Source organism: Budorcas taxicolor, chromosome 7 (assembly GCF_023091745.1).
Source record: "Budorcas taxicolor isolate Tak-1 chromosome 7, Takin1.1, whole genome shotgun sequence".
Classification (NCBI taxonomy): Eukaryota; Metazoa; Chordata; class Mammalia; order Artiodactyla; family Bovidae; genus Budorcas; species Budorcas taxicolor.
Genome location: NC_068916.1, coordinates 38,206,764 through 38,225,563, shown reverse-complemented (window position 1 = coordinate 38,225,563; position 18,800 = coordinate 38,206,764). Strand labels below are relative to the sequence as shown.

General features: G+C 53.4%; 1 protein-coding gene across 1 annotated transcript in view; it reads right to left on the bottom strand.

The window, feature by feature from the left end:
* The window catches only part of UNC5A (unc-5 netrin receptor A), a 63,423-nt gene that overhangs the window by 17,696 nt on the left and 26,927 nt on the right, over positions 1–18,800 (bottom strand). The gene's annotated exons all lie outside the window — the stretch shown is intronic.

The following is an 18,800-nucleotide window of genomic DNA, read 5'->3' as shown; positions in this document are numbered from 1 at the left end:
CAGAGCTGGTTTCCCCTCTGTCTGGCCCCAGAGTGCACTATGTGACCTCCACCCTTGTGGTCAGCGCTTGTGATCTGCCTTCCCCACTCACCGTCCCAGTTAGGTCTCTCTCCTGGACTAAAGCCCAGTAAGAGCCTTGGGTCTCTCCCTCTCCACATTGCAGGCTGCCAGCATGAGTGATCTTTGCCTTTGACGTGAAACCCTGTATTTGCTCAGGGTCATATGCTATATGATGCCTTCAAAAGGACATGACTTCATGTGCCAGCCTGGGTGGGAGCAGAATTCGGGGGAGAATGACTACATGTATGGCTGAGTCCCTTCATTGTTCACCTGAAACCATCACAACATTGTTAACTGGCTATACCCCAATACAAAATGTATGTTTTGGTGTTAAAAAATAAACAAAAAAAGGCACGACTCCACTCCCTACTGCAGCCTTCCTCCTCTGCTGGCACTCTCCTACCTTTTCCTCAGGGCCAATTCTATTCACTTCTTCTGCAAGAGGACTCCCCCCACCTGGCCGATTTCCCCGCTTCGCCTCTAGGACCCATCCTCACTGGAGCTGTTATCACAGGAGAAGCAAGCGTGTGGCCAAGGCCTCTGTCCCCACTCCCAGCCTGTCCTTCCCTGGTCCCTGCCGCCCAGCTCAGGCTGCCTAGTGCTGGGGAGGGCAAGTGGGGATTAGGATTTGGGTACCCACTCCTGCTCCCTTCTGGCTGTGAGGTGATGAGCATGAGAGGAAGGCTTTCCCAATGCAGATGCTGGGGCTGTGGGACCGCAGGCAGGGGCAGGGCCCGCCAGCCTCACCCCCCAGCTCTCCAGAAGCTCCGCCTGCCACACCCTGGCCAGGCCTCTTCTATTTGCCCAACCACCCTCTCAGAGTTCAGTTGGAAGACTTCTTTCACTTACTAGTGGATCCCTGATGGGCTCTTGGTTACTGAGAACTGCAGATGGGGCTTTACTGATGCTCGGGGCTTGAAGTGGGAACCCCGCTTCCAGTGAGCCCTGGGGCTGGCCGGCTGGCCCCCATGCATCTCAGGAGGGCTACCTGTCATTGGCCCAGGCAAGACCTGGGCTCCTGTCTGAGCGAGTTCACGGTCCAGTGGAGGAGGCAGCATGCCCAGTCCTGAATGTGGCACATACCCTGGAGTGAGGCTCAAGGGACAGTGTGGGCACAGGAGCAAGTCGATGAAGAGTATGGAGCCAAGAAGGCATCCTGGAGGAGGTGGCTTGTTGGCTGAAATTTGATGTCTGGGTGGGGGAGTTTCCAGATGGACCTCATAGGGCCGGCCCACTAGAGCCCATTCCACTGAAGGCCTCCCCATCCAACCCTCTACAGCCATCCTGCTTCCCTCCACACATTCCTCACGGGGAAGATCTCTGCATTGCCCTGCACACAACACCCCAGAGGCTTCCCACTGCCCTCCCAACAAACTCCAAGGACATAAGCCTGTCCCCTCTCTGACTCACCTCCTACTCGTCTTCCCTGCACTCCCTCTACTCTGGCCATGCTGCCCGGCTCCTGGTCCTCACACAAGCCCAGCTGTGTCCTGCCTGACAGTTTCTGCTGTCTCCTTCTTCTAAAATCCTTCTCCTCCTGGCCTGGGCACTCTGGGCTCTGCTCAGACCTTCACAGAGGAACTGCCCCAAGTCCCTTGTGGCCCTTACACCCACACTTTCTGAATTAGCACCCCTATAACCTGCTTTTTTGGGATTGTCTTGATCACTGCCTCCTGTACAGTGTTACAAACTTCCATCCATAGTTCTTCAGGCACTCTGTTTACCAGATCTAATCCCATTAATCTATTCATCACCTCCACTGTATAATCGTAAGGGATTTGATTTAAGTTGTACCTGAATGGCCAAGTGGATAGCCCTACTTTCTTCAATTTAAGTCTGAATTTTACAAAAAGGAGCTCATGATCTGAGCCACAGTCAGCCCCAGGTCTTGTTTTTGCTGCCTATATAGAATTTCTCCATCTTTGGCTGCAAAGAACATAGTCAGTCTGATTTTGGTACTGACCATCTGGTGATGTCCATGTGTAGAGTCATCTCTTGGGTTGTTGGAAAAGAGTGTTTGCTATGACAAATGTGTTCTTTTAACATTGTATAGGAGGCAGTAACCAAAAACATCCCAAAGAAAACAAAATGCAAGAAGGTAAAATGGTGTCTCAGAAAGTTTTATAAATAGGTGAGGAAAGAAGAGAAGTGAAAGGCAAGGGAGAAAGGGGAAGATATACCCATCTGAATGCAGAGTTCCAAAGAATAGCAAGGAGAGATAAGAAGGCCTCTCACATGAACAATGCAAAGAAATAGAGGAAAACAACAGAATGGGAAAGACTAGAGAGCTCTTTAAGAAAATTGGAGTTATCAAGGGAATATTTCACGCAAAGATGGGCATGATAAAGGACAAAAACAGTGAAGACCTAAAAAAAGCAGAAGAGATTAACAAGAGGTGACAAGAATACACAGAAGAACTATATCAGGAAAAGGTCTTAAAGACCTCATATCCACGATGGTGTGGTCATTCACCCAGAGCCAGACATCCTGGAGTGTGAAGTCAAGTAGGCCTTAGGAAGCATCACTATGAACAAAGCTAGTGGAGCTGACAGAACTCCAGTCGAGCTACTTAAGATCCTAAAAGATGCTGTTAAAGTGCTGCACTACACATATCAGCAAATTTGGAAAACTCAGCAGTGGCCACAGGGCTGAGAAAGGTCAGTTTTCATGACAATCCCAGAGAAGGGCAATCCCAAAACTGTTGGAACTACCACACGATTGTGCTCATTTCACATACTAACAAGGTTATGCTCAAAATCCTTCAATTTAGGCTTCAACAGTACACGAACCGAGAACTTCCAGATGTATAAGCTGGACTTAGAAAAGACAGAGGAACCAGAGATCAAATTGTCAACATTCTGTGGATCATGGAGAAAGGATGGAAATTCCAGAAAAACATCTATTTCTGCTTCATTGACTATGCTAGAGCCTTTGACTGTGTGAATCACAACAAACTGTGGAAATTCTGAAACAGATGGAAGGACCAGACCACCTTACCTGTCTCCCAAGAAACCTGTATCCAGGTCAAGAAGTAACTGTTAGAACTAGACATGAACTCCTTTCCAAACTGGGAAAGGAGTATGACAAGGCTGTGTACTGTCACCCTGATTATTTAACTTACATGCAGAATTTGTGCATGGTACATCATGCAAAATGCCAGGCTGGATGAATCACAAGCTGAAATCAAGATTGCTGGGAGAAATATCAATAACCTCAGATATGCAGATCACACCACCTAATGGCAGAAAGTGAACAGGAACTAAAGTCTCTTGATGAGGGTGAAAGAGGAGAGTGAAAAAGATGGCTTGAAACTCAACATTCAAAAGCCTAAGATCATGGCATTTAGTCCCATCACTTTATGACAGATAGATGCGGAAACAACGGATACAGTGACAGACTTTATTTTCTTGGGCTCCAAAATCACTGGGGATGGTGACTGCAGCCATGAAATTAAAAGATGCTTGCTCCTTGGAAGGAAAACTGTGACAAAACTAGATAGCGTATTACTAAGAAGAGACAACACTTTGCTGACAAAGAGCCATCTAGTCAAAGCTATGGTTTTTCAGTAGTCATGTATGAATGTGAGAGTTGGACCATAAAGGCTGACTGCCAAGGAATTGACGCTTTCAAATTGTGGTTCTGGAGAAGACTCTTGAGAGTCCCTTGGACCGCAAGGAGATCAAACCAGTGAATCCTAAAAGAAATCAACCCTAAATATTCATTGGAAGGACTGATGCTAAAGTTGAAGCTCCAATACTTTGGCTACCTGATGCAAAGAGCCAACTCACTGAAAAAGACCCCGATGCCAGGAAAGATTGAAAGCAGAAGGAGAAGGGGACGACAGAGGATGAGATGGCTGGATGGCATCACCGACTCAATGGACATGAGTTTGAGTGAACTCCGGGAGTTGGTGATGGACAGGGAGGCCTGGTGTGCTGCAGACCATGGGGTCACAAAGAGTCGGACACGACTGAGTGACTGAACTGACTCAATGGACATGAACTTGAGCAAACTCAGAGATAGTGAAGGACAGAGGAGCCTTGCGTGCTGTAGTCCGTGGGGTTGCAGAGTCAGACGTGACTTAAGAGATTGAAAAATTACCTGCTTCAGAACCCTCAGCAATTTACAGAATCCTTTATTTCTGGAGTGTTTGTGGAGTGACTGAATGACTGCCCCCTTTTCCTCCTTGAACTTCAGATTTGCCTAAGGACGACCCCCTTCACTCTTGACCTGCAGGGAGACACAGAGAGAGCTCAGAGTGGCCCACAGGCAGAGATGTGGGTAGGGAGATGGCTCTGCACTCCAACCTGCCCCCGCCACACCCCAACATCCTGCTGCTCTGATGCTGAGCCTCCCTTTTCTCACCAGCAGCTTGGGATGATAAGACCTACTCGTGTAACTCTGAGGCCCAGGGTGGGTGTGAAAGTGCTTTCAAGTGTTTTATTTTTAAAAGCAGCATGAAACTATGAGGTGTGATTAATCAAGCAATTAATGAACTCGTATTTACTGAGTGAGGACTCAGTCCCATGGAGCAGGGTGGAAGGGCTGGGGGCAGGGTGTCATCTGGACTCACTCAGCTGGGAGCTGTGGATGGCCCAGTCCTGGTCCACAACTTGCTCCTGTTTAACCTCCCAACAGGTCAATGGTGAGGGGGAGGGCGGCAAGCCTCTGCTTTTGCCACTTCCCTGAGAAATGTCCTGGGTGTGGAGATGGGTGGAGGAAGGAAAGGGGGCTAGGGGCCTGGCAGCCTCTGTCTTTCTCTTCCTGGCTGTCCACTCAGCACTGCATCCCCACCCCACCCTCCACCCCTGGGCACTGTGCTCCCAGTCTCTCCAAGCTGGAGACACGCATTTGGTAGGTCCGCTCGGGGCCTGGGTGTCCTGCTCCACAGGCCTGGGTGGGGAGACGAGAGTCCACAGGATGGTGTGCCACACACTTTGCCTGGCATTTGAGGCTCTACTGGCCCAGGGCCTGAGCTGCCACCTGGCCTTGCCTCCAGGGCCTCCCTTCAAGTGTGTAGGTTGGCATCTTGACCCTTTGCAGTTGTGCAAAGTGTTAGCTGCTCAGTCATGTCTGACTCTTTGCAATCGCATGGACTGGAGCCTGCCAGGCTCCTCTGTCCATGGAATTCTCCAGGCAAGAATACTGAAGTGGGGAGCCATTCGCTTCTCCAGGAGATCTTCCCAGTGCAGGTGCATATCCTGCCTGGGGCCTTGTCTCCCTCCCCTGTCCGGCTGACAGTGTCTGATTTTCTGCAGGGACTGCCTGGCCCTCCCCCAGCTCCATCCATATGGCCATTCGGTCTGGGTGGGCTGAGATCACCTCTGGTCCCAGAGGTAGGTATGTGGCACCAACTGGTGCCCAGATGAACAGGTCACCCCACTGCAAAAGATGGGACTTTGGGATTTGGTTTGGGCTGCTGGGAAGAGAGAACCTCTCTGTTGGACCAGTCCTGCTGGCCATGCAGGCCATCGGAGGTCAAGTGAATGGGAGGCTGTCCACGGGTCTGAAGCAGAGGCTTGGAGAATGGAGGCAACCAAGGAAGAAAGGAGATCGACTCCTCACTCCGTGGGAAGCCTGGGAAGAAGAGCTGTGCCTGGATTCCTTTCTCTGCCTGAAGTCAGTTGGAGTGAGGATCCTTTCATTGCTTTGATCCGGTCCCCATCTGCTCTCTGCCTGGGTGACTTCTACTTGTCCTTCTAGGTCTGCTCAAACACCCGCTCCTCCAGGAAGCCTTCCCTGACCCCTAGACAGAGCTGGCCACACCTCCCCCGGGCTCCCACAGGCCATGGATGAACTCACCCCACACCATGTGGTCACCCTTTATGAATCTGTCTCCCTACTCAGACTGTAGGTTCCTTGAGGGCAGGGACAGAATGGTGACATCGCCCTAACCCTTAAGCATCCCCTAGAGCCTGGCCAGGGACTGACAAACAGCGAGTGCCCAGTGAGTGCTTGCTGAATGAATGTTGAAGATGATTGCCTTGACAGGGACCACAGCCCAGAAAGGAGGGTTGAACGAGGGGGACACACTCTCAGCTTTGTCTGGAAGCTAGCTCTGCTTTCTTTCCAAACAGTCAATTCTAGAACCCCGCTGTGCTGGACTGTGCGGAGGCGGGCCAGGGGACAGTGGAGAAGCTGTTGTTCAGGGTCCAGAGGAGACAGAGGGGCGGGAGCCACGGCCACAGTGGTGGGGAGCGTGCAGAGGGGCTGCAGATGCACACTGGAACAGGGATTTGTGCTCTCCTGCCCATCTGCACCCCTGCAGCCAGAGACGCCCTCGCGAGTTTCTATTTTTTAAATGTGGGCAATTTTATGATGAGGGAGCTTCACTCAGAGGCTCTGATAAGCAGGGGTGAAGTTAGCATCTGCTGTTGAAAAAACACACACAGCGGCGGGGTGGAGGGATGGTGGGTGGGAGGCCATGAAGAGACAGATCTGGGGGCTACATGAAGGACTCTGAGCTTCCAGGTGGCAACTCAGAGCCACGGACCTGCCTGGAGGTGACGATGGGGTGCCACGAGGCCACAGCAAGGTGGAGGTGTGCCCCGGTATTTTTCTAAATCCAACATGTGAAAACCTCGCTCTGTCCACCAGCTGCTTCCGGGGCTCACTGCCTGCTGCAGACTCCTGTGCCATCCCCTGCTTCTTGAGCTTCAGTTTCCTCATTTGGGGCAAACAGTGCTGACCTGGCCCCAGGACAAGGTGGGTCAGGAGCACCGCCCCTGGGGCCTCCAGGCGTGCCCCAGGGCTGCTCTTCTTTCCCTTCCCGGCCCTATGGTGTTTCCTTCAATCTTCTGTCTCCCTGACTGTGGCTCCAAACATCACAGGACTTCCCGGACGGCAGGAATGGTCCTGAGCTCAGGCTCTTCTGCCCTGGCGTGTGGTCAGTAAATGAGGGGATGCATGACTGCAGGCCCTCTTGTCAGGGAGCATGCCGGAGGTGGCAGACTGGAGTGACAGCCCCTCGCCGTGTCCCTCGGAAGGAAGGGCTGATCACCCAACCCTTGCTCTCACACATGTGTGAGTGGCACTGTGGTTTCTATGGTAATGCATGTGTGAAAGTGTCACAGAGACAGCAGCCACCTTGCCAAGACTGGAGGAAAGTCACCCAGCTCCCCAGCGGGCTCCAGGGGCCTGGTCACAAGGACAGACACAGGCGTCATGGGGAGGACAGGCAGACGGGCTGACCTGCAAAGAACAAGGCAGTTGGGGCTAGGCATGGTGCCACCTCGTGCACGTGGGGTGGGTGACTGGATCACTCTGCCCACCAGCTGTCGCAGCCCAGGCTTAAACCTCTGGCGGCTGCCCTCAGGTGGCTCCCAGCCCCTCCTTGTTTCATAGACAAGGAGCATGAAGCTCAGGACTTGTCTAAGGTCACACAGCCACAGAAGGAGGGCCTGCTCTCCACACCCACTGACCCAAGCCAGGCCTAGGGAAGGAGTTATGGACCTTTCCTGGAGCCAGACCTGGCCCCCACCATCACACCACCCCTTGTGAGCAAGGGTTGGCTTACACACTGACCCTTCTCTGCTTTCTAAACCCTCCAAGCTCACCCCTCCCCAGGGCCTTTGCATAGCTCTTTCCTCTGCCTGCAACACGCTGCCCCCTGCTCTACCACAGGGCCCTCCTCTAATCCCTCAGGTCTCATCTTCAACTTTACTTCCTCTAGGAGGCCATCCTTGACTGAGGTGGCTGTTTTTCAGTCATTCAGTCGTGTCTGACTCTTTGCAACCCCATGGACTGCAGCATACCAGGTTTCCCTGTCCATCAACAACTCCCAGAATTTACTCAAACTGATGTCCATTGAGTTGGTGATGCTATCCAACTATTTCATCCTCTGTCATTCCCTTCTCTTCCTGTCTTCAATCTTTCCCAGCATCTGGGGCTTTTCCAATGAGTTGGCTCTTTGTATCAGGTGGCCAAAGTATTGGAGCTTCAGCTTCAGCATCAGTCCTTCCAATGAATATTCAGGGTTGATTTCTTTTAGGATTCACTAGTTTGATCTCCTTGCAGTCCAAGGGACTCTCAAGGGTCTTCTCCAGTACCACAACTCAAAAGCATCAATTCCTTTGGCACTCAGCCTTCTTTATGGTCCAACTCTCACATCCGAACATGACTGCTGGAAAAACAGAGCTTTGACTAGACAGGCCTTTGTCATTAGTGATGTTTCTGCTTTTAAATATGCTGTCTAGGTTTGTCACAGCTTTCCTTCCAAGGAACAAGCGTCTTTTAATTTCATGTCTGTGGTAGGCCCTTTGTTATTTTTGGCTGCGCCATGCAGCTTGAAGACACTTAGTTCCCCGATCAGGGATCGAACCCACACCTCCTGTAATGGAAGCGTGGAGTATTAACCACTGGATCGCCAGGAAAGTCCCTCGGGTAGGCCCTCTAAACCAGCCCCTCGCCCCTTCCCTGGTCTGTTTTCCTCATAGCACCCACCACTCTCTGAAATAGTGTACTTGTGTGCTGCTTTTTGTCTAGGTCTCCTTCCCCTGGAAGGTGTCATGACAATGGAGACCACACTTGTCTTGTTCACAGCTATAGTCCCAGGCCTGGCACACAGGTGGTGTTGATAAACACGTGCTGAATGCACCAATGAACAAACTCAGTCTTCCAACTTTGGTCCAGAGCATTGCTAAGAGCCCCGAAACCCACCTGTGAAGGGGACTTAGAAACTATCAGGGGCCTGGGGAAAGAGTGCTTGAAGCGGGGATAGACCTCCAGGGAGCCCCTCCCAGGGCCCCTTCTGGCCGCAGGGTCTTGCTTTGGACCAGAGAAATAGTTAATAAAGCTGAGGCCTAAATAAGCATTTGATTAACAAACGATAAAATAGCTATTGTGTCCCTGGATTAAGCTGTAATTGTGGCTGATAATTGGCTGGTTAGAATTTAATAAGCTGCAATTAAATAGAATGGAATCCAGGGTAATTATGTGGTCGCACAGCCCAGAGAGAACCAGGGAAGGAAGGCTTTTCCCTGCTTTGGAATCTTCTGCCAGTGCCGTGTGTGTGGCTGTGAGTGTGTTTCTGGCGATGGTGATCATGGCGGGGTGTGTGTGAGCAAGGCAGGCCTCCCCTACCTTTCACCTGGCAGAGGTGGGCAGGTGGGTGCAGGCCTAGCCCCTCACCAGTGCTTGGCGGCGGGAGATAGTCATCTGAGCCGTGTCAGGGCCTGTTGCAGCTCCAGGTGGAAGAGACACAAAAGGCTCCCTGGCAAGTGTTTCCCGCGAGGTGGGAGGCCATGGGAGGGTGGCCAGGAGGGCACTGGGAGCATGAGGGAGGCAGGCAGGTGGGGAGAGGGTCTGCCTGTCTTCCTAGTGAGAAAACGGGCTCAGATAGGGCAAGAACTTGCTCAAGGTCACACAGCCATCAGCGGCTGGGCGGGACCAGATTCTCAGGTTGGATCAAGAATGATTCCGGCTGGCCAGGAGGCTGGAAGGTGCTCCCCTCTCCCTGCAGCCCCTGCAGCTCCCCAGGCACCCCACCTCCATCCATGTCCTTCACCAAGGAAACATGGGCGAAGTAAGGAGGGCGTGACTGCTTCCCGAGTGCAGCCTTAAGACAAACTGTGCCCCTGCTCCCATTTCCCTCTCCTGTGGCTGGCCTGCCCACCTGAGCTCCCCGGGTGCTCAGCAGGACACTGCTACCTCTGCCCCTAGCCCAGGAATGGCCCCCTCAAGTCTGAGGAGATGATGAACGGCATCGCCGAGGCTCCGTTTATGACCCTATCAGCATTTTTACAATGTTGCCGGCAATTAATTTAATTAAAGACCCTCTCCTGGATATGGTGGGGTTTCATGTCTCACTGGTTTAATGTAAGCCCCGCCTGAGTGGGGGCCAGGAGGGCATCCAGGGCTCAGCTCAGGGCGCCCAGGGCGGGACAGTGCACCCCCAGACGGAGCTCAGAGGTGAGACAGGGCGCCACCCAGTGATCTGCCTTACACCGCCCACAACCACAGCCAGCCCCAGCTCACGCACGCAGGCTCTTACACATACATGCACACGTGCACACATGTTCACTCTCACACACACCTTACACAGTCACACCCTAGTAGCAGTGAACTTCACATGGATTTTCTTATTTAGTTCTCATGACAATTCTAGGAGCCAAACTATGCTAAAGCTCTAATTTCCAGGCGAGAAAACCGAGGCGGGGACAAGGGAAGCACACGCTGAGGGATGGATTCCCATACAGTGCCCCACGCCCTTGACCAGGTCACACTGATTTAGCAAGCGCCCCGGACACGAGCCACACAGCAGTGCCCCAGGCAGACTCCTGTCCCTGCCCCGTGGGGCATCCAGGAGCCACAGCCCCGGTGGGAAGTCCTGGGCATAGAGCACAGCAGCACTGCCCATTGTCCTCCGGCCTAAATCCGGCCAGGTGGCTGATGCCCTCACGAGGATGGTGACCCAGTGGCCAGGCCATCCTGTGACCCCATTCTCAGCAGGGACCTGAAAACCCGTGCCAGATCCAGCTCCTGTTGGCAGGGGTGGTAGGTGGATGCAAGCCCAGCTCCTCCTTGGTCCCTTGTCCATGCAGCCTCTTGGCTGTGCTCTGCCCTCTCCTGGGGCCCCCTTTTTCCATAGCTCCCCACCCCCACAACCTCCTGCTCTCCAGTGGGGCCCCTCACTCCCCCTCACAGCTGAGCTGCATGCTGACATCTCCCCTGCCTCTGGATGCCCCTCGACCTCACAATGGGCATGCCCCTAGCTGGGTTTGGTGGGTCCCCCAAACCTGCTCCCAGAGACTGTGCTATTGGCAGGGACACAGCGGGGCTGCCAGGCCTTCTCGTGCCCTCACAGTCCACCATTCTAGCTTCTCTCAACCTCTCTCCCACCCACTCCCTCCTTTCTTGCACTTTGGGGCTACTCCCACCCCCAGCCCCTGAAGCCTGTCTTTAGGTGACCATCTCCTGGCTTTGTTAACAATGCCAACACAGCGCTATTTCTAGAAAGAAAATCTGATCCTGCCCTTTGAACTCCTGCCACAGCTCCCACTGATCACAGGGTAAAGGTGGGTTCCCCAAACAACCCCCTCATTCCCCCTGCACACCCAGTGTAGCAGCCTCAACTCTGGCACCAACCCACAACTTACCTCCCTTGTCACTTGCAAGCTCAGGAGTGTATCTGCCAGCGATGGGCCCAGGGTATGGGCTCCCTGAGGGCAGGAGCAGGGCCAGTCCCCACTCTGCCTTTACCTGGCTGTGTGGCCTTGGGTAAGTCATTGCCCTCTCTGGGCCCCAGCAGGAATGGGACGGCATCAGGGGTGGCAAACTCAGTGCTTCAGGGGCTGATGAAGCCCAGGAGAAGTGGAAAGTGAAGATGCCTGTCCCAGGGGCCAGCTCAGCTCAGCCAACCGCTGCCACGTGGCAGACCAGGCAGGAGGTGCTGGAGTTTTTGTTTTTTCTTTCAAGAGAAGCTAGAAATCATTTTTATGTGAAATTTCCTGTTTTAAAATGTTGACAACTAATTTAAACATTTAGACACTGTGTGGGCCAAACAAGTTGGCAGGCCAAAGCCAGATTGGACAATGTCCAAGGTCTCCTTCGATTGTACAGAGCTAAGAACTGGCGTCACAGCAGGGTCAGGGGGAGCCCCCTCTCTGTCACCACTCTGCCTACCTGGCTTCCTTCCCTCCCCCGCTCTTCCCACCTTTGCCAGCATCCACCCTATCATCCTGTCTTCCACCCTTGGGACCCCCCTTCATCAAGGTCTCCCAAAGGAGGTTTCCCTGGGGCCTGGTGGAGGCTGGAGGGGTCATTCGCCTATCACCCCAGGGTCATCACAAGGGTCATCCTCAGCCGAGGTCTGAAGGCACTGCTCTCTCCCAGAGCCTGGGGGTCTGAGAACCAGCAGGAAGCTGCTTCCTGGTGGGGATGGTGGTGGGTTAGGGGCTGCCCCACCTTGCCTGCCTTTGCTCTGGGCCTCAGATCCTGAGAGGGGAACTGAGAGAAGTTTTCTGGAGATGAGATGACAGGCAGGTCGGGGGTAAGCACTCCACAGAGAACATCTCTGCTACGATCCCCCCAAATCTAGGCTGGCAGAAACTCAGGCCTGGCTATGGCCTTAGAGCTGGGAAGAGGGTGTTAGACTGCAGCCATCAAACCCCAACAAGACAGTAATGAGCCCTCACCCCTTTTTAATTACCCACTGTCCAAATAATTACCAGCTTGTTTATTTCACTTAATGGCAGCTGTACTTTTTTTCTCCTGATATTGATTTCATGTTTTCCTGGTTTGTTCATTATCTTTCCTGCCCCTTTAATGGGCTTGGAGGTCTTGCCACTGGAGGAGAGGGGGCTGGAGGAAGTGGGGTGGAGAAAGGAGAGGTGCCCTGGGCCTTGCTGTGCAGCCTGAGGTGAGCTACTGCCCTCTCTGGGCCGTGAGTCCCAGAATCCCAGACCCCTGCACATCCTCCTGTCCTTGATGTAACCAGGGCGGAACATTTGAAAATGAAAGAAAGGAAGGAGAGGGCAGCAGGAGAGAAGCAAGTATACTTCCTCCCAAGGGAGCCCTACAGGATGGGCAGAGACTCAGACAAGCAGGAGGGTTGGAGGCGTATGGAACAGGGGAGGGGGCAGTGAGGGGACACTAAGGGCAGAATGAAGTGGGCAGTGGGTACTCCTGGAGACCAGCCTGGAGGAGGCTGCAGTGTGGAGGGCCACTGGCCAGTGGGGGTGCAGAGGGGCTGGTGGGCCTCCTTACCCTTGCATCCCCCAGATCTGATGGGGCAGGGAACAGGGGCATCTACCTTCAAGAAATCCAGCCCCTCCCGGCCTGACCTCCATCCTTGGCCTCTGCCTCACCTACCTGCCACTGTCATGGCAACATGGGTGATGCTCTGATGTCATCTGGGCTGTGAAAGAACCGCTCATTTCTCTGATCTGGGGGGCGGACAGCAAGGAGAGATGGGGGGGAAGGGGGAGAGGAGGCCCAGGGCTTCTTTGGGTCAATATTTAGAGCCTCTTGAAGGGGTCATTAGCTCTTAATAAATCACTAATAATTGCATGAATATTTAAATCTTAATAAAAAAATACAGTAGGCCCAGTGAGTTTCCCTGTGTGGGTATTTATTGCTATCAGCCTGGAATATATAAAAGTTGGTATCAGTCTGACTGAACTGCTGTTATCGCCATAGCTAAACGGGTAATTGGGAGTGAGAGACGCTATCAGCGGATATAAATTACATACAGTAAACCGAGGGCATTAACTGAGGGTTTATTATCAATTATCTCTGTGCTCGTTTCCCTTAAAACGAACTTTAAGTATATTAATGAGAAACTTTACAGGTCTTAATGAATTGAGGGAAACGAGTGGGTGCCAAGGGCCCCCACATTTCCGCCCCCATGCAGTGCTCTCTCTGGGACCCCCAGTGGCCTGTTTCTGGGTGGGGGGGGTCCTCCCCACAAGAGAAGCCCTGGAGGGAGGGCTCTTGAGTCAGCGTGCCAGGTCACAGACACCTGCTTTCCTGCCGGGACCAGCGAGGACAGCCGGCCAGTCTCTGAGGCTGGCAATGGGGCAGTTCCACCCAGGCAGCCTTTCTTGCAACAAGACCCCTCCAGGGCCTGATCCTGGCTGTTGGATGTGGAGAATCAGATAAGGCCTGACTTCAGCGAGCCACGGATGAGGCCGACCTTCATCTCCACCCAAACCAGAAGGCAGGCATCGCCGTCAGAGCAACACAAACGGATGGTGAGGGGCTGAGAGGCCAAGAGGGAATGCGAGTCTCGGTGGGGCTGTGGGCGTCTCGTGGAAGCTCGGCAGACAGGGCATTTGGGTAGCATCTGTGTCTACCCTGCTCCGGAGCACATCCGCCCCCTTTTGATACACCAGCTCACTTGAAGGTCGGTGCGACCTGTTTTCTGGGCCAGTTCACCACCCAGCAGCCTCAGCTCCCTCTGGGACTTCCCGCCAGGGCTGAGCTGCTCTCCGTTCCCATCCTCAGCCTCTCCTGCCAGGCCTTGAGTAGCAACCTGGATTTTCCATGAAGGGCAAAACCCAGGTCCCTCTCTTATGAGCTTACTCGTGGGAGACAGATGCTGGCCTGATATCAGGGGCATAAGTCCAAGGTTACAACTAGTAGTCAGAGAAACACTGGTGGCGAGAGAGCACATAACTTGGGGGAGAATGCTGATCCAAGGTGTCCAAGAGGACTTCCTGGAGGTGGTGTCACTGAGCTATGTAAAATGCCTTGAAGACCCGAGGGTGTCTAAGGTGCCTGCTCCTCTCTATCAAAGCCAAGAAAACCATTTGTTTAACTCTTCTGCCCCCTTGCAGCCTAGGTTCCTTCTCTTTCCCCCTCCTTGGGGCTCCCATTCTGTTCTCCCTCCGGCTTATTCCTAACTCAGCCGTCCAGTCGGGCTCTCACCTCACTTCCCCCCTCTGCCAAGGAACCCCTCTGAGTCAAGAGCTCCTCTTGGCCTCCACCTTGAGGGCTTGGCCCAGGCTCCTCCCTCCCTCCTGTTCCTCTCATCTGTGTGCTCCTCGTTCCTGGAGAACAGCAGGCTTCAACAAGGATGTCGGAGCAGAAGACTCCGAAATCCCCTGGCAGGACCTTCAGGCTTGTCTCTGCAGGATGCTTCCTCCCAGCCATCCTGTGTGGCACCCCCAGCGGCCCGCTCCCTGCACAAACAGCACTGTCACGGCCCTGGCTGGGTACCTGCTGGCTCTGCCTCTCCTGTCTCTTGGTCTCCCGTCCCTTCAGATGTCACAGGCCATCGTCCTTTCAACTCATCATCCAACACCCAGCCCTCCGTCTGTTCTCCTGCCCCTCCAAGCTCAGCTCTGCCTCAGAGCCACTGTGCCTGGTATTCCTGCTCCCCTGGTGCTGTGGCTATCACTCTCCAATGTCCGGAGCTCGGCTCATGGCACCTGCTCGGAGCGCCTTTGCCTGGGCTGCCCAGCTGAAATAGCATCCCTGTCATTTCCTAGTGCCCCCTGCCTCGACCTCCATCAATGGTAGCATCCTTGTCGCCCCTCTGATAGGTTCCCTATTTCACTTGTTTTTTTGTTGTCTGTTTGCCTGGAACCAGAGGCCCTGTCACTGCATATTTCTGAGTGAAGGAATGCCTGTGTTCTGGAGAATCTGCTCCACACCAGGCCCTGAGGTCTTGGCCATGGAGGGTCTTTGGGACACACACCATTTGGCCGGGGGCAGGCACGGAATGCAGCGTGCATGCCCTACTGCAGGGCTGGGATGGGGCAGGAGGGGAAAAAGCTGGAGAGAACAGTAAGGAAAGGCATTCCGGGCTGGGGGAGCAACAGGAGTAAGAAGTCTGAGGCAGGACGTATCTGGTGACAGCATGGATGGGATGAGAAAGGGCGTGAATCTACACCAGGACACTGAGCTTGGGAAAGCCAGGAAGGTTCTGGAGCAGGGCCGATGGGATCAGCGATGAGGAGAGAGATGGCTCTGTTTGGGAGAGAGAGGGGAGTGAAGGCTGTCACCAGGGGGCAGGGAGCTGTCTGCCTTGGAACAGGATGCTGGAGAGCAGGAGTGGATGTGAAAAGCCTCTGGGGGTTGGGGGGCCAGGGTAAGAAGAGTCACCATCCTGGCTGGGAGGGGGGCGGGCGGGGAGCAGAGACGAGTCTGTCATTTCCTGGTTGAGTGGGTAGATGGTGATGGAGCCAGGCATACACTACTGGAGAAGTCTTGGCCTGCTACTCACACTTGGGGCTGGGGTCGGGGAGACAAGATCGGTGTCCTCTGGAAAGGTGGGGCTCCTCCGACAAGCTGAGAGAGCCACAAGCCCGCCCTGCACAGACACAAGTGTGTGATGACGGCTGGCCACTGGGGCCCTGGGGTGGGGGTCCATGGCTGGACTGAGCTGGCTCTATGACTCCCTGTGAGCAGGGCCGCCCGGGGCTGGGCTGCTGGGCCTCTGTCTTCCAAATGGAACAACAGGAGGCCAGCCTGGCTTTCTGAGGCTGCAGACCGCAAGTCCACGGGCCCCTAGGTGTGTCCTGTAGGTTGAAATCAACTTTTGGAGATTAGGAATTTTCACACCAACACAGGTATCTACCCCCATTGATGAATCAGAAGCTAGGGCCACACCAGGCCTTCATGTCCAGGAGCCTCCACTGGGAACACTCTTCAGGCATGGCACAGCTCACCACAGCCCCTGTGGGCCCATCCACCCACTACCTTGGCCTGCTAGAACTAGGGGGTGTCCACGTCTGGCTCAGGTCATCCCCAGCCACCCGCTTAGCTCAGTCTGGACACAGCTACCCCTCACACACACCTCACCCAGCAAAGCCTGGTGGCCTGAGGGACCCCAGTGTGTCTCCAGGACATAATAAGGCCTGAGGGCTCTGATCTCTGCTGAGACACTGCCTTCAGCTTGGACCTGCATTTAGTTACAGCTTTATTTAAAAGGTGCTTTTACTCCCCTAAACACCTCCCCACTGGCTTCACTCTCCAGCCCTCCACCTTGTTTCCATGCCTCCGGGCCCCATCTCCCTTCCTGCTGTCTCCTGCCTCTGTAAATAATCTTCTCCTCTGTGCCTATAATTAGCCCCAAGTAGAATAATTCATAACAAACTTTATTTCTTGTGGCATCTTTCTTGCTAACGTGTCACTGAGTACCTCACAGGATCAGCAGGAGGGAAACCAGACTCGGGAAACGGCTGAGCGCTGGCTCCGAGCTCCCTCCTCGGCTGTCCTCACCCACGGGAGCCAGGTCTGCAGGAAAGCCCTGGCTCATCCTCTGCCAACCTAAGCAGGCAGGTGGGTGCCGGGGCACGGCCAGGGTGGATCCAGAACATGGATGACCGATCCGGACGCTCTTCCCTGGGTGATCCTAATTGTAACAGTAATCATAATAATAGCAGCTCACAGTTGTATAGTGTTCACTATGCCCCCCAGCTCTGCTTTTAAAGAGAAGTGTTGTCTTTTTATTTTGACACACAAAGTAAAATGCACCCCCTTTAAATCTACAGTCTGGTGACTTCTGACAAATGTATCCAACACCACAATCAAGAGAGAGAACAGTATCGTCCCCCAAACGTCCCCCAAACGTCCCCCAAGCCCCTTTGCTATCAATCTCTCTACCAACCTCAGTAACCACTGACCTGCTTTCTGTCGCAATAGTTCTGCCTTTTCTAGAATCTCATAGAAATGGAATTATACAGTATGTAGGCTTTTGTGTCTGGTTTCTTTCCCTTAGCACAATGCCTTTGAGGTTCATCGACATTGTTATCTGAATCGGGGGTTGGTTCCTTTTGGTTGCTGAGCAGTATTCCATTGTATGAATGGGCTGTGGCTTGTTTATCCATTCACTGGAGCTGTTTCTAGATTTTGGGGATGACAAAGCTGCCTTTGGTGGACACGTTTTCACTTCTCACGGGAGTGGGATTACAAAGGCAAATGGAAAGTATGTGTTGAACTTGATAAGAAATTCTTTTTGTTACATATATTCTACATGTTTATATATAACATCTCAATTTCCTCAACAACTTTTTGAGTTAGGTATTATCATTATCCCCATTTCACAGGTGAAAAACTGAAGCTCAGAGAGGTGAAGTAACTTGCCACGGGCAGGCTTTCCATTTGCCTTTGCAGTCCCACTCCCATGAGAAGCGAAGATGTGTCCATCAAAGGCAGCTTTGTCATTCCTGAAACCTAGAAACAGCTCTGGTGAACGGATAAACAAGTTGCAGTCCATCTATACCATGGAATACTGCTCAGCATGAAAGGGAACCAACCACGGATTCAGATGACCATGTTGACGGCAGAACCAGAAGTCTGGCTCTAGAGTCTGTGCCCCAAGGCGCCGGCTATTCTGCCGCTCAGAGCTTTCCTGGGCTCAGCCCTGGGCAAGGTCCGGGATGGTGGGCAGATCTCTGACCTGGGAACTGAAGGCCGGAATCTGAGTCCCAGCTCCCTGTCTGGCTAGTAGAGTGCCCACACAAGTCCCTCTGACCCTGGCTGATCCGTGTCTTAAAGTGGCACCCTGCGTCACTGAGAGTGCTGTGGTTCGAAGGAAATAAACTGGAGCAGAACTTTGGCGCCCCCTACAGCTCCAGCTCTGTGATCATGACCATGCTGTCCTGACCCCAGAACATTCCAAGTTCAGCAGAAGGGACAAGAATGGTTCCTGACATACCCACTGCCTGCCATGACTTCAACACGTGACCAAGTCACACTGCATCCATCCAATGCCTCGTCATTCATCTTCCTCTGCTATAGACTGAAAGTGATCCCTCAAAATTTGTTTGTTGAAATCCTAACCCCCAGTGTGATGATATTAGTAGGTGGGCCTTTTGAGGTGATTAGGTCATGAGGGTGGAGGCCTCATGAATGGGATTACTGCCCGTATAAAAGAGGCCTCAGAGTATTCCCTGGCCCCTTCCAACCATGTGAGGACCCAGAAAGAAGATGCTGTCTGTGGACCAGGAGACAGGCTCTTGTGCCGTGTGTGCTTAGTCACTCAGTCGGGTCTGACTCTTTGCGACCCCATGGACTGTGACCCGCCGGGCTCCTCCATCCATGGGGATTCTCCAGGCAAGAACACTGGAGTGGGTTGCCACGCCTTCCTTCAAGGGATCTTCCCAACCCAGGGATCAAACCCAGGTCTCCTGCATTGTGGGCGGATTCTTTATCAGCTGCGCCACCAGGAAAGCTACCGAGAGCCAAGCCTGCCAGTGCCTTGATCTTGGGCGGCCCAGCCTCCAGAACTGTGAGAAATAAACTTCTGCTGACAAGCCATCCATGGTGTGGTGTTTGGTTACAGCAGCCCAAAC